Source organism: Megascapheus bottae, chromosome 16 (genome assembly GCF_031878675.1).
Source record: "Megascapheus bottae isolate mThoBot1 chromosome 16, mThoBot2.hap1, whole genome shotgun sequence".
NCBI classification, from domain to species: Eukaryota; Metazoa; Chordata; class Mammalia; order Rodentia; family Geomyidae; genus Megascapheus; species Megascapheus bottae.
In genome coordinates this window covers 48,863,858-48,880,429 of record NC_143524.1, presented here as the reverse complement: position 1 = coordinate 48,880,429, position 16,572 = coordinate 48,863,858, and positions in this window count along the sequence as shown.

Sequence of the window (16,572 nt, the reverse complement as noted above, 5' to 3'; positions counted from 1 at the left end):
GAGTAAGTTTGTTCTCTGAGCTTTCTATCTCTTTGATTCTGCATTCAGGTATATATCATGCCTATCCAATAATGATAAAATTATCACCAAATAGAAGCAGAATATGATTATCAGTTTTTCAATCTCCAATTGTATGTCTAGTAGTCATGTCAAATGTAGATTGACTTTTTTTGTGCCAGTACTGGGCTTTAGCTCAGGGCTATGCACTTCTGTTTAGCATTTGCTGGTTATTTAGAGATAAGAATTTCATAGACATTTCTTCCCAGCTTGGCTTTGAACCCTGATCCTGTAGATCTTAGCTACCTAAGTATGGAGGACTACAAGCAGGAGAATTAACCAAGTTAATTCTTTTTTGCCAGTCCTAGGGCTTGTACTCAGGGTTTGAGCCTTTCTCAAGACTAGAGCTCTACCACTTGAACCATAGCACTACTTCTGGCTTTTTGCTATGTCTTTGGTACTGAGGAATTGAACCCAGGTCTTCATGCATTTTAGGCAAGCACTCTACCACTAGGCCAAACTCTCAGTCCCCAACTAAGGTAATTCTTAATACCTGTCCAATGCATCCAGCCTGTGCATCTTCAATCTCCCAGACTCAATAAATGGTTCCACTAACAAACACCTATGTGGTTCAATCCATCAACCCTCTTTCAGGTTAACCTTAACTCTTCATTCATCCCCTCGGCCATCCTGGGCAAGCTTTGCTCAGTTCTACCTTCCAACATGTTTGACAAAATCCTATTTCCTTCATCTTGCATGCTCATTGCTTTGTCCAGCCCTTTTAACTGCCTATTATATTGCACTTGAATTAAAGTCCCAAGTAGTAGGCATAGCTCACCACTTTTCCTGTCTCTTACATATGGCCACATTTTTCCCATGTCAAGATCTTCAGACATTTCTTTTCCTTCTCTTGAAGTGCCTTTACCCATTGCTCAAGGTACAGCTTAGAACCCACAATGAGAACCTTGCTATTTTCCCTCCCTCTACCAACTATATTCAATTATGTCTTTTTTTTAGTTTCAGATTCCTCACTTTTATTGACTCATGAGTTTTTTGATCCATTCAGATGACTGCTCCTACCAGAAGATAAAGATGGCACATGTCTTGCTCACCAGGGCATACATTATGCCTGTATGTTATGCCTAATAAATAGAACTCAAGATCAAGATAATTCAACAAATAAAATCTGCTAAGAGCTGAAGATAGCAATAAGCGAGGATCTTTACTTTTAGTCTTACACAGAGCACCCATTCTCTTATGGGACACAAACAGGAGCACAGATAATCACCTATCCAGAGGTCTGAGCTCTAGAGGTGCCACTCCATGAGTGGCATGGAGTTATAGAATTATATATCCCCATTGCCAACAGAACCATTCTGTCTAGATCCTATAGACCTTGCATATGCCCTCACTCTGCCACTTTACAAAGTGTAATTCTTTTCTCTTAGCTTCCCTATTCTCAAATGTAAAATGGAGATTATAATGGTTTCTTCCCCATACCATGAATAAGCATAGATAACACCTCCATTATTGCATCTAGTATGTGAATGCCTTTATTTCTTGGCTATGTCACCTTACTCTCAGCTTGAAAGAGGTTAAGTAGATACAAAAATGAGTAAACACATGTATTTGCTAAGACAATTAGCAGGTGTTCTTAGGGAAAAGCATGACACTTAGCCATGATTTTGATGAAAGTTTTCTCTTTGTGGGCCATGGGCCATTAAGGGAAACAAGGAGAGACAGGGAGTTGGGGCAAATAAAAGACAAATATACAAGGGGAGACACAACTTAGAATGTTTGGAGCGTTATAAGAAGTGTGTTGGGATGACAATCAGAATCACAAATGCATTTTGCAGCACACTTTGTATGTAAAATATATAAAATTTGGACAATTTTTAATGAAATTGTGCTTGTACATATTATATCTGATATATTCAAATCATTCCATAGGTTGCTGGAATTCCTTTCATTTATTATTAATCACAGTGTTGTGAATGTCCATGGCAGAACCCCTATATAAGAGGAAAGAACCAGGAGAAGTAGTAGGAGAGAATACAGGCCAAAATTGTGATGGAAAATGTATGGCCTGCCAGGCCTGTAGACCCTTTCCCAAAGGATCTGGGACAGTCATCATAACATTTCCAAAGAAAAATCTATGTGTGTATTTGAGAGCTCACTTCAGAGGGTAGATCAAGTGTGTGAGGCTGGATATAGAATCCTGTGAGGTCATTAGTAAAGTCACTTTGGGAATCAGTGGGCCAGTGAAGAACAATTTTATACTAAGAAGTGGCAGCAGGTTGCTGAAGAAGAGGGAGGAGACATAGAATCATCAGAATTTAAGTCCTAACACAGTGCCCATTGTTTCAGGTTTTCTGCAAGGATAAAATATCAACCTAGGATACACTATTTCACACGTCATCTTTCATGTAATATGATTAATTAAATGCATGCATACACACACACACAAACACACACACACACCACGCACACATGCATGGATGTATACATACACACACATCCTTAGCACAGAGGATAAGACTTTAGTGAATCAGGAGGCTGCTTTTGAAATCAGCCCAATTTTACAGTTCCCCAGTTATTTAACAACTTGTTAATTTGAGGCAAGACTCTTCATTTTTGTGATCCTTGGTATACATATCTGTTATCTGGGAATGAAAACCATGATTTACAGGATTGTTTTAAGAACCAAATGAGGGTAAATTCACATAAAATGCTTAGTGCATTGCCCTGCATGCGAAAGGAGCAATTTTCAAAACAACATCCTTATCCTCTAACTTAGAACTTTGGGAGAAAGTGAGGCAAAGCCATCATTTTAGTCTGAAGAGGAAAATCATGTGTGTGAGAGCTAGGACTCTGAGATCAGTGGTAGAGGGATTGTCCAAGCATTTCCAAGGCCTCACATCATTCCAAAACCCCCAAAATAATACCTCACCAAACAAAAATGTCAAAGCCTTCCATGGGCCTTTGACTTGACACTGTAGCCCTCTCAACTATCAATAAACACACAAACACATTGTATTACTGGGGTCATGTGGCTTAGATATGTGGCTTGTTCATTTGTTTTGCTTTACCATTGCTCTTCCAAATAACCCTAAGTGTACAGTCCAGTACTTTTAGGACTTCTTCCAGGTCATGCTTTTGAAAGATTACCAGCAACCTCTTGGGTTGTTTTGTTTAAATTACATGTAACTAATATTTTAGAGTTATTTAAAAATCTTTCATATCATTTCCTTAAATTTCCCTCTGTCCCCTTCTTCCTTCCAGTTAACTAGTTTGAGAGAGAAAAGCAGAAGGTGGCCCATGGCAGGGGAGAAAGATACATACCCACCCAGAGCCTTTGAAATTCCTGCCTCTTCCCAGTGCTCTGAGTAATTCGGTATGAATTGCTTTGAGGTTAAGTTATCTGACTGTCTTGTTATGACAGATCAAACCTGAAGGTGTGTGTTTGCTTCCAATTAACACCAACTGCTGGGATTTGAAATCCTAGTATTCCATTCATTAACCTTCAGAATAGCCTTCTGAGGGGAGAGTGTTTGAATTTCCAACCTACAAATTACAGACTTATCAAAAGCAATAACATTATTTCAATGCTCATGGGAAGGACCATTAGTAGCCTTAGTTTACCATCGTCATGAGGGGATTGTGTCAGCCCGAGCACATCTTCTCTAATAATAAGAATCTTTCATCCCCAGTGGAAAAGGTTTCCACATTTTTCCCCTTGCTCTTCTTATCATCCTCATCATAACCTCAGAAAGAAACAGGCCAGAGGTTATAATTCTCATATGAAGGAAGAGTAGAAATTGAGTCTCAGAGATCAAGGGACTCATCCAAAGTATCACTCCTGAAAAATGTTGAAAGCACAATTGTTACCTTCAACAGCTCTACCTTTCCCATCTCTCCATGTTGCCTTCCTTGGTCTTGACATGCACAGAATAAACAAGGTGGGTTGTACGGCCAAAGGGTGAGCCAGGCAGTTTTATTTGGCTGCCTCTCTGCCTCTCCAAAGCTTTTCTCTCCTTTCCAGAAAAGAACCCAGGCAACACAAACTTGTGCCCCTGCTCACCTGGCTGAGGAGAGCAAGCCAGTGAGTGAGGGTATAGGAAAATGGCAACACAGGAGCCCATTCTACAAGATCAGAGTTTCCTAAAAACTCACATCCTACCTTAACAACATTCTGTATCTATAACTCCAGACTGTTTAAATTCAGATTTCTTTGGTTTTGTCAAAGGCAAAATAGGGATTCAAAAGGAAAAATAGATATATTCTGTAGGGGGATGTCAAGATAAAATATGTGACTAAAAAGAGGCTTTGAGACAAATAATTACACCTGGATATGATTAATTAAAAAGGAATCTAAACATTCACACAATAAGAAAAAAAAGGGTATTCTTAGGAGAGGATCACAAGAGCTCAATAGCTATGTGCATAGTAAATGAACTCCAAGAAATGGAAGTAAGTGGGGTTTTATTGTACTGTTAATGGTTCTTTTCTTGTTTTCTTTTATCCTTTTGTTTTTTCTTTAGTTTATTCCCTTCTGTCACTGTTTTGGACTTCTCTACCCTTTGTCTTCTATATTCATGTATCTGATTTGGGGAGGGGAAAGGGAAGCACGGAAATGGTGGGGAAAAGGGTGAACCAATTCAGCAGCAATACTCACTTGACAATATGTTGGAAATGAACCATACAACTTGGGATGCTGGGTAAAGTCAAGAGGAGAAAATCTGGAAGAGATTTCCTGGCCTGTTTCTTTCTGGGGTTATGATTAGAATGACAAGAGGAAGGAAGAAATAAGGGAGGAGGTAACATAGTTCAAACGGAAATGTACTCAGTCCCTGACTTACGTAACTGCATCCCCTTTGTTTATCACTTTTACCATAATTTTTAAAGTACCTTTGACAACAAGAACACTTGCTTATCTCACTTGATGAGAAGCTTGGAAGTATGCTTCTTTGAGTGGATTAAAAGCAGCTTAAGGATATTAGGGCCCTGAGTCAGCATCTGTTCTGTGTGGCTTTACTTTAGTATCATTTCATGGTGAAATAGTAACCATGGCTTCAAAGGATAGACTCTCATGTAGGAGGTTGTCTTTGGTCAGGTTTCAGTCGGTCAGTCACTGTTGAGGGATCTGGGTTTTATAAGAAATATAGAACCTGAAGGCAAAGAACATAGCAAAACAACTGGCCTGTGAAAGGTCTCAGGACCTGGCTCGTGTCATGACTGCTCTGCAATTTAGACTAGCATCCACTAATTTTGTGACTTTAAAACCATTATTTAAGCTCATAGAGCCTGTTTCTTCATCTTCAAATGGAGAGTAACAACTACTACTCCACAGGGTCATTGGGAAGGTAAACAATGGAATCGTAGCTAGGGAAGTTTTGCAAGTTACTGGATTCTATGCAAATGTAAAAATATCATGTTTACCATTTCATCAAACCTATGGCCAGGCACTAGTTCCTCATTCTTATAATCCTAGGAACTTAGGAGGCCCAAGTCTGTGGGTTGAAGTTCAAAGCCAACCAGGCCAGAAAAATCTGTGAGATTTATTATCTCCAAATGACCAGCAATACAGCTGGAAATGGAGATGTGGCTCAAGTTGTAGAGAGCCAGCCTTAAGTAAAACCAAGCAAGGACAGGAGGCCCTGGGTTCAAGTACCGCCATGCCACACATATATACACACACACTCACACACACACAGTCTGCAAAGATGCTTATCACAGGACTGAGCTGCTGCATTAAGATAGACATAGGAGAAAAGCAGATATCTGATACTAAATTTTTCATGTGTTTGGCATTGTGATGCAGGTATGTAGAACACCAGTCATCTCATTGTTCTTCACATTCAAAAAAAAATTCCATCTTTTGTTCTGTGCCATGCCATACCTAAATATAGTATAATGTGATACAAAATGAAAAAAAAACATACATTAAAATTGACACACACAGTAACTAACTTCTTAAGTCCTTTAGTTCTAAGTCCAAATCAAAGAGGTAGTTTTTCTGCCATGTCATTTCAAGAGGGCCTACTCTGTCCAAGGTGCTTTAATGCCTACATTTAATTCCATGTTCTTGATATTTCTTCAAGTGGCCAATTTATATTCCATTTATCTTATGGAAAAAACAAAGCTTACTGTGATTAGTTAAACTGTTGAAGTATAATAGCAGGCAAGTGAGGGAACCCATTTTTGTCAATTCTAAAGCTTCTTCCACTTCTGATTTCCTTCTGCTCTTGTACCCTTTCCTTATCTAATTGAGACTCAGTGAGGTCACCTCCTCCTCCTGTGTCTTTGATTCTGACAAGTTCAATTCTGCAAACACAGGTTTGGTCTAGAACTTTATCTCTGTTGCCAGTGGTGTCACCCTCTGAAGTTTTTCCCTGTCAGGAGACTAAGTATGACCACATCCCCAAGTTTTGGCATGCAGGAACATTATTGGAACATGATCCCTAAGGCACATAAACAGATGATTGTCATATAATAAGATCCAAAAATGCATATATCCTGCTGCTAGTGCTTTGAAGAAGCAATATTATCTTACATCTCTTACATGCTGCATCATTTTATTTAATACTCAAAATGCTCCGGTGTAGGTCTTATTATAAACACTGACTCCCTTTTAAAAGTTCAGAAGTAACACTGATCCCCAAAGAGACCATATAATATCCCCAATATTATTCACTTTAAAGAATGTTCTTGTCATTATTTGGCCCGCAATGCTGCCTAACAAACAATCCTTAAATCTCAGTCACATGCTACAACATCCATCCAGTATTGGTACCACGTCGAATCTACTAAATGACTCATTTCTCTCAGATATACCTGGCTGATCTTAGGAGAAAGCCCTGAAGTGACATGGGCAAAAGATATGCTAACACATAGGTATAAAACAATCAGGACCCTCACTGTAATCTACCTCTAGAGATTGTGAAATTTTTCATGTTTTATGATTTCTTGGATTTAAGTGTTATATTCTGAGATACGAAGCAAGTACAAGGGTACTCCAAATTACAATGTAATTATAAAGTCACCAACAATATAACTGCCCAGATGGATGGATGGATGTCAATCTGTACAACAAAGAGCCTTCTGTCCATTGCTTTGGAGCTTCTGTCCTTCAGAGGGGCCACAGTGAAAGGGGTGTCACACATCTCACTTTTCCTGTGCTTGAGGTCCCTGAAGGAGTCTTCTGGTAAGATACTCCTGCTCACATCACTGGTGGCTCTGCTAAAGATGCTAGACCCTGTTATGCCAGACAGGCACCAGAGTCCGCCTTGAGTTGATGTGAAAACCTTTCCATAGCCCTCTGCTGTGATATGACAGTAAGATCACCATGAACTTGACAGGTCTTTCCAATGTCTTACACATTACCCCTTCTACTCCACAACTCCTCCAAGAATGTCACAATAAAATGATTAAAAGAAGAAGAAAAGATAAATAGCTTCCAAACACACCTCCAGCAACTTTTGATCCCAAATTCAACTTCTACATTCAGGTTAATGTTTACACCATGAGGGCCTGAGATAAAAGGCTGCCCATGTGTTTTTTCATGAGTAATTGCTTTAACTCACATTGATGAAATACCTACCTCAAGGGGTTCCACTGTGAAGTCTTATCCATTCTGGTCATTTGCCCTAAAGCAAAGAGGAAATATTTATATAAAAATACCAGGTTTTTTTTTTTCTTTTAAAACATACAATTCTCCATTTATTCAGATTCAGAATTTTGAATTTTACTTCTTAGCTCCACCTACCTCTTTCTGTATACCAACTGCACTTAAATTCAATTTTCAAAAATCTTGGGTAGGATTCCTACTTCTGAGTGATAAAGAATGAGCAGAAGTATTTTCAGCTGGTCTCCATGATATCATTTTGCTTGGGAGTCCGTAACAATTGAATTAATTATACCCAATGCTTTAGCAAGGTAATTATTGGCAATGGTTTGCCACATCTAATTTTCTGTGGCATATAGCAATGAACTTGATTTTTCTCAAGAAAAGTTCAAGAAAGATGCTACTGATGGTGGCTTATTAATCCAGTAGTATAGCGTAGGCCTTTCTCAGTATGTCAGGACAACTGTTTCCGCATGTGGTATCCCATCCGTGTTTAATCCAACAAGGGTACACTGAGGAAAGAGGAAGGTCCACTCTCCTTTCTTGATGAAGGAAACAAAATGTTTTCCCAAAATACCCTAACAAACTTCAACTTGGATGTTTGTGACCAGAACTAAATTTTTGACTGCCTGTTGCTGAAATACACAAGTAGGACCTCACAGTCCCTAAAAGCAAAGACAGAAAGGAAGGAGTACAACTGAATGCTCATATAACGGGACAAATGCCTTCCCCAAGGACAAGACTGCCAAGATCAAAGCTGATCATAGCTCAGCTCTGAGTTGAATTAACTTCAAAATGAAGTAATAATCTTAAGATGCAGACATGTTAGGGAAGGAAAAAAAAAAAGAAAACATGAGTCGTGGGGTCAATTTTCAAAGTTCTCCTTTATATACCAAGAATGTAATCTTGGCGAGAATTCAATAAATGCTGCAAATGATGGGCAGATGGATAGGTAGAAAGAGCCTTTCAGGATATCCACAGGTCCCAGTGTCAGAAGCAATATTCATAGCAATAATAAAACTTGGGCAAATAAGAATACTTTCTTAGGAGGGGTTGCTGAGAAGGAAATGGAGACAAAAACATGAGAAGAGTTATTGATGTATAAGAAGTAATGCACCTACTACCTAGCAAATGTAACTATAACCCTTCTTTACACTACCCTGATAATAAAAAAAAATAAAATAAGAAAGAAAAGGATACTTTCTAATGACTACAAAAGTAAATAAATACTAAAAGAATGGCAAGGGGATCATCTTTGTGCTCATGCTCATGTGTTCATTTGGAGGTGGGGAAGAATAGCCCGTGCAGTGTATGAAGCCGCCAAGGCCAGGTCCACGGGGGAATGGGTACAAAGATAAATTTCTATGTTGAATAGAAAAGAGCCAGGTTCCTTATTCCAACCTACATGCTCACACGTTGTCTGAGAACATCACAAAGAGAGGGTGGAATTAATGCATAGCCCAAAGTGTAGCAATTAGAGGTTTTCAACTAATTAGTCCTCTTTGCAATAGGTTCTCTCTCTCTCTCTCTCTTTTTTTTTTTTGCTTTTGTTTTTGTTTTTGTTTTGCCAGTCTTGGGCCTTGAACTCAGGGCCTGAGCGCTCTCCTCAGACTTTCTCAAGGCTAGAGCTCTACCACTTGAGTCACAGCACCAGTTATGGCTTTTTTTCTATGTGTGTGGTATGGGGAATTGAACCCAGGTCCTCGTGCCTGCTAGGCAAGCACTCTATCACTAGGCCAAAGTCAGGGCCCCAGTAGGTTCTCTTTTAGAAGGAGAATGGAACAGCATGATCACAGGGTTTCCACAGAGTAGCTTCATCAAGTGCTACAAAGGTACCCAAACTCAGTCATTCCTTATACCTCCCTGATACAGAAGCCTGGGTTCAGTTACGAAGAACATAGAAAGTGCTGTATTCTCTGGTTTTAATAGCTCTCTTCTCTCACCATAATCCTCTGCCATGAAATATACTTCGTTCCCCAGTCTAGTCACAAAAGCTTGTGTCTCCTCTTCTTTGTGTAATTTTGTTTGCATCTATTTCTCAATACTATACTCAAATTCCTCAAGGTCTAGTTTTTCCTTGGTCCTCTATTGAATTTCTATGGAAAAACATAAGACCTTAATCTCAATAAGAGTTCGATAAATGATGGATAGATATATACTCAATGGATACAATGATTCTTCCAGAATATCAAAAAATCCCTTTGTCAAAGATATTCAGAAATAGTCTAGTTCAGATTTGGGCAGAAAAGGCCCTGCTCTCTCTTAGACAGGTACAAATTTCCAAAACATTTTAACATTGGCTGAGATAGATAATTCTTCAGTCTTGACAGTGAGCACATTTCTTAATGTCTAACTTCCATCTCCCCTAATGCTGTTGTTAAGCTGAAGACCCAAATTAAGAGTAATATCAGCAATTCTCAGGCAACAACTTACTGCATTCATTCTTAGGAAAGAAATGGATCCATTATCCTTGAGATACAAGTAAATAGCTGGCCAGTATAATTAGATCTGTCTACACATGTGACAAAATTAAGACTAATGTATGCACTATAGCAAGACAATTAACTTATTGTGAGTAATCTGAGGGCCCTTTAAACATCTATTGTCAGGGCCTACCATCCTTTGTTTCTACAAATGTCTTTTTGCCATTTCCAAAGTCAACAGAGCCATCAGTTACTAATCAAGCTTCTACATGTATAAATAGGGTTTTTGTGTTATCAGCCATTCCTACCTGGACATCAACAGCCAAGATAAAAATTAGAAAGGATTATCTTCCTCATAAAGATGGAATCAGGATCACAATGACTAACCAATTTTCATTGGTTTGGCCATAGACATTACAGATTCTCTATATGACTGTCACCATTTTATTTAACATCTAGCCTTAGGCAGTGTCCACAGGTGAGTGAAACCCAGAAGAGGAGAATGAAGCTGGCTGGTAGTATGATTTGCATCTGCCCATAGGCATAAAGAATGCACTACTTAGAAACTCCCAGAAGTTACTGTAGACAACAGCAGAGGGGGACATAAAATGAATGTGATCTTCTGAAACTGTCACCTGACATGATATAGCAACAGCAATAATAGCGACACATAACCAACATTAAGGAGCTTTTCTTATTTTACTCTTTAATGGATGCAATGAGTTATGCAAGTGGCTTTTTTGCCTTTGAGGCTACTTTCTCTCTCTCTCTCTCTCTCTCCCTTTCTCTCTCTCTCTATATATATAATATATATATTATATATAATATATATATACTTTTTTTAATTTTCAGGATAATGTATAGAGGGGTTAGTTACATTTGTGGCTTTTCTAAACACCACCAAACCTGAGAGCACAGTTTCTTTTAGTTCCTCCTTTCACAGATCTTAACCAGAGATGCCATTTGGGTGTACAGGACAATCCATGGCTATGTAGCTCAGAAAAGCAGCATCACTGGGAGAGGACCTTGAGGAATAACTTAGGACATGGTAGAAGAAATGAAAATCTTGTATGTTGCCTTAGAAGTGATCTAAGGCAGTAGATCTAGAGAACTGTACATTTGATCAGGGGACATAGTTTGAGAGCAAATGAAGAGTTCATTATTATCTCTTCTTGAGGAATGGGTACTTTTCTAGATGCTAAAGGCATAGCTACTTCCACAAATCCATAATCCTTTCTTGTTCCTTCTACTTCTCTGTTCCTCTCTGACCTTTACTCCTTCTCTCTTCTTCCTTTTCATTTTTCCTTTCTTCCTTCTGCTTGTCTCCTTGCTTTTCCTTCACTTCTTCTATTCCCTTTCTAATCTAGTTATTTTGAAAGCATCAGTTACCCAGAATATGAGCAGTGAATATGTCTTAAAACATAAATCTAGAGATGTATAAATAAACCTGTAAACTCCAAGAAGAGGCATGCAAAGGAATTACCAGCCAATTCAAGGGCTGCTGACAACAGACGTACATCTGGTCCTTGGCTGCATGCTGGAGCTGGAGATGCATGCAAGTGCAGTGAGGAAAGGACTGTGTCTCAATTCATAGTTTAAATGATCTACTATGAATTGTCCCAAAGACCATCCCTGAAGCCGTTTAAGATGGAGTGATGTAGTCTGGCCAATCACCTTCGTAGGGAGGGATGGGAGACAAATAGCAGTTATCTTAAGAAAGGGATGACACCGAAGAAGATTAACCCGTGAGCGAGGTAAGAGTGGCTGAATCAAGCCGTAAAGGTAAGGATATGGGTAAAAGACATTTCAAGGATTCTGGAGAGCAATGGAATGGGAGCCAATAGAGAAAAATGTTTCTAGTTTGGGAAGAAAGACGTTGAATTTCATTCTGGCCATGCTGAGTATGAGGTGCTAATGAGAAGGCCAAGTGGAAAAGTCCAAGTGGCTGCTGCTATTGGTCAACTTCTGAAAGACAGAATACTCGGGAGACAGAAATGGGTCATATGGAGCATCTGCATTGCCTTGAAGCCCTAAACGTGAGTCACTCTGTGGTGGAAACGATTCCTTTTTCTAAGGTGAAACAAATCAGTTCCTAATGGAGGTCACTAGCATGTGCCAAGTCCATTAAGTACTTACTTTATTTGAACTGTGTTCCTTATGTAAGTCTCACAGATACCTATTATCACTCCATTTACATACCAGAGAAATGTGGTAAAGAAATGAATGCATTGTTCTCCAGGTCATGCAGTTAATACATGGAGAATCTATGGCAAATGCAGGAGCTATTTTCTGGTTCTAAATTCTCGACAAATTTTTTGGCCACTTGATATTGGTTTCCTTCCTTACTCCTTAGGTGGAAGGATTTAATTTTGGGTACCATTATGCTATACCTAGTCTCCAATATGTATCAAAGAGTGTTAGTCACCAGAAATTAAACAACTATATCTTTAAAACTAGATTCTGTAGATATTTTCCTCCAAATAAAATAGCTGAGAAGCATGGTAGTATGAGCCAACATATTGTGTTTTTCTATGTGTAGCAAGATGGGTTAGTCTTTGAATTTTTTTCATGGAAATTTTATTTTTTTTTTTTGGTAGTACTGGAGTTTGAACTCAGTCTTATGTTTACTAACCAAGCATTATACCCCTAAGTCAAGCAGCTATTGGTTACCGTTTAGATACTTTGTTTTTTTGTTGTTTTTGTTTTTGTTTTTTTTTTTACCAGACCTGGGGCTTGAACTCAGCACCACCTCTGGACTTTCTCAAGGCCAGTGTTCTACCACTTGAGTCACAGCAACACTTTCAGCTTTTTCAGTGTATATGGTACCAAGGAATCAAACCTAGTTCTTCATGCATGCTAGGCAAGCACTCTACTACTAGGCCATACTCCCAGCCCTGGTTACTTCTTAAAAATGATACTTTTTATTTAAGTGGTTGTACAAGGGAGTTACAATTTAACATATTAAATTTAGTCTTCTAATTAGAGAACCTGGCATACTGAGTCGTGTGTGTGTGTGTGTGTGTGTGTGTGTGTGTACTAGACTGTGAGTTTCTATAGGGCAAGGCCAACACAAATGGACAAATTCAATAAACCCTACAATTGCTTAAATGATAGCCGGTGGCCATGCCCTTCCCTGACCAGGATGACTTTTTGCCTCTTCTGAAACTTGTTATAAGCCTTCATTACAGTAATTAGATTATTAGGGTATAATCATCTGTTTGTATCTTCCCTAAAAGACTTCAAGGGCCTCAAGACAGAGATCACGTCATTTCACATCTTTGTACCCAGCACTGAGATGTAAACAAATAATTAAACTGCAGCATGTTAATTACCATGATGGAGACCCATGCAAGGGATTAAATCAATACTTACTCATTGAATAAATAAATGAGAATATGCAAGGCAAACTTAATTTTAATGTCAAACTGAGAACCCTGGAAAACATGCACTTCCTAAATTGTTTTGCAGACAGAAATAGGACCTAGAAATTATCATATTGAAAGGTCTTGTTGGTCTAGTTGACAACTCTAAGACCCTTGTTTCCATAGTATTCAAAAAGTAAACTAAGTTTTAGGAAAACTTAGTTAGGAGTGGAAGATACTATTAAAATATACCAATTCAACATAGAACTCCCCTATGACCCAGCAATTCCACTACTTGGCATTTACCCAACCATCCAGAAACAAGGACATACTAAACCCACTAGCACAACAATGTTCATTGCAGCACTATTCACCATAGCAAAGATATGGAACCAACCTAGATGTCCCTCAGTTGATGAGTGGATCAACAAGCTGTGGTATTTGTACACAATGGAATTCTATGCTGCTGTCAGAAAGAATGACATCGCCCCATTTGTTAGGAAATGGAAAGACTTAGAAAAAATCATATTAAGTGAAGTAAGCCAGACTCAAAGGAACTTAGGCTCAATGGTTTCCCTCATTCATCATAATCAGTAGAAACCTTGGGCTCTACTAGCAGAGATTTGCAATAGAGCAAAATCTTGATACATAAGGACATATAATGTGAAGCTAATTAAAAGGACCTCCAGGATAGTGAAACAAAAGCCATGTAATGAATGATTGTTGTCCTTAATGTACTATGTTGTCTCTCATCTCCTTTGCTGTCCCTTGTTATCTCATATTGGTATAGTATCTCACTTTGTTATCTAATATATTGAATTTATTTGTATTTGGATATTTGAAATTTGATAGGGAAGGGGGGAAAACCAAGATGGGTGGGGGGTGTGGGGGGGGGAGGGAAATGGGTACCAAGACATGTGAAAGGGTATCAATGTATGTGAATTAACGCACCTTCTATCTGGCAAATATCATGTAACCCTTTTACTAATTACAATAAAAAATTAAAAAAAAATATACCAATTCTGGGCTTGGAGTTTGGCCTAGTGGTAGAGTGCTTGCCTAGCATGCATGAAGACCCTGGTGCAATTCCTTGGTACCGTATACTTAGAAAAAGCCAGAAGTGGTGATGAGGCTCAAGTGGTAGAGTTCTAGCCTTGAGAAAGTCCAAGGACAGTAGTCAGGCCCTGAGCTTAAACCCAGGACTGGCAAAAAAATAAATAAATAAATAAAATACAGCAATTCTGCAGCATCTAGTTGAAAATACAGAAATACAGAATAAGAAATAAAAAAGAGTGGTCATTACTGTTAATTAAGCCAAAGTGAATGCGTGAAGGAATTCATCATTTTACATTGAGGCATCCTTTGCTGAAGGAAAGGCTTGGGGATTTAAACACTCCTCAGAGATGTGTGTCATTTATAGTAAAGTAACAACAACTAAACCCAAACAACTTTCAGAGTTCATATTTTCAACATGGCCTTAGAAGAAATAGGTAAATATTACAAGCCTAAGTGATATCAGCAGCAAAGATTGTGTGGCTACTCTGGGTGATGTGGGAGGGAGGCTTTTGAGAAACACCCCAGAGCCTGTTGTATGTGTAAGGCAATCTGCATGTAGGTAGGTACATAGATATATGGATATGTATAAAAGGCAACTAAGTTTGCACAGTTACTAAATGAGAGCTGCCATATTTACATATGTTAGCCACATATTTAAAGTGTGTGTGTGTGTGTGTGTGTGTGTGTGTACCCGCATGTGAAAGCTTGGAACTCAGGGATTGGGCACTGCCCCTTATCTTTCTCCCTTAAGGGTGGTGCTTTACTACTTGAGCCACCACTGTACTCTCAGTTTTTTAGCAGCTAATTGGAGGTCAGAGTGTCATAGACTTTCGTGCCAAAGCTGATTTTAAACCACAATCCTCAGAACTCACCCTCCTGAATAGCAGGATTACAGGCTTGAACTACAACACCTGGTTCCTCTTTTTTTCTTTTTTGTGTTGGCCATGGGGCTTGAACTCTGGGCCTGGCCACTGTCCCTCCTGAGCTCTTCAGCTCAAGACTACCACCCTACCTCTTGGATCACAGCCCCACTTCCAGTTTTCTAGTGGTTAATTGGAGATAAGAATCTCAGGTTCTTTAGTGCCCGGGCTGGCTTTGAGCTGAGATCCTCAGATCTCAGCTTCCTGAGTAGTTAGGATTACAGGCATGAGCTACTGCACCCCACCCTCTTTATTTCTTATTCCAAATCCATACCACAAAGCATCCTCTAAATGCCAAAGATAGATCTAACCATCACTGCCTTCTCAAAAGCCATTCAAGTAACCTCTCCTGTGTGCTGAAAATGCCCTGGCCTCCTGAGTCATTCATTTCACAGATGCCCACATAGATACTTCAGGTTTCTAGGAGAAGCCTGGCACATGGGACATAAAATGCTGGGAGAAAATCATGAAAGCTTGTCAATGCAGGAAAACACTAAAACGCACAAAGCCATAGTTAGGGAATCATTTCCATCTTCATTAATCAGATGACCAGATTTGGCTCAAGGGCTAGTTTTGTTTGACTCATGTAAGTAAAAAGATGTATTTAGGAAATGTACAATCATCAGGCACAAAAAGGTTTTAGATTTCTGCTATCTTTTTGAATAGCCAAAGAAAGATCTGTGTTGCTTGGAGCAAAGAAGCAACTGACCTCTTCTAGCAAGACACATGCTCCATATCACTTCAGTCACCATCTTCCCGTGGTTTCATGCTATTGGAGGTTTTCATACTCTTGGTATGCCCCTTCCCATTTGTCATCTCAATTTTTGAAATAAACTTGGGGTGAGGGGAGGGAAATGGGGGACAAAAACATGAGAAAGGTATCAATATTTGTGAAGTAATGCACCTTCTATCTGGCGAATATAATGTAACTCTTCTATTAATTACAAAAAAAGAATAGAACAAACTTACACTGGCATGCTACAAAGTCACCAGGTGCTCTTGACTCTTCATGTGTTTAAGCTATTCTTTGTTTCCATTTCACAATAATTTCTATGTAGGAATATAAAATGAAGTGAACTTGAAACTTCAGGTTAACTTTGAGAGTTTTTTTAAGTGATTTTTTTAAGCCAGTATGTAAAAAAAAAAAATGTCATCAACAGTTTCAAGTTCCACATCCAGTTTAGGGCGCC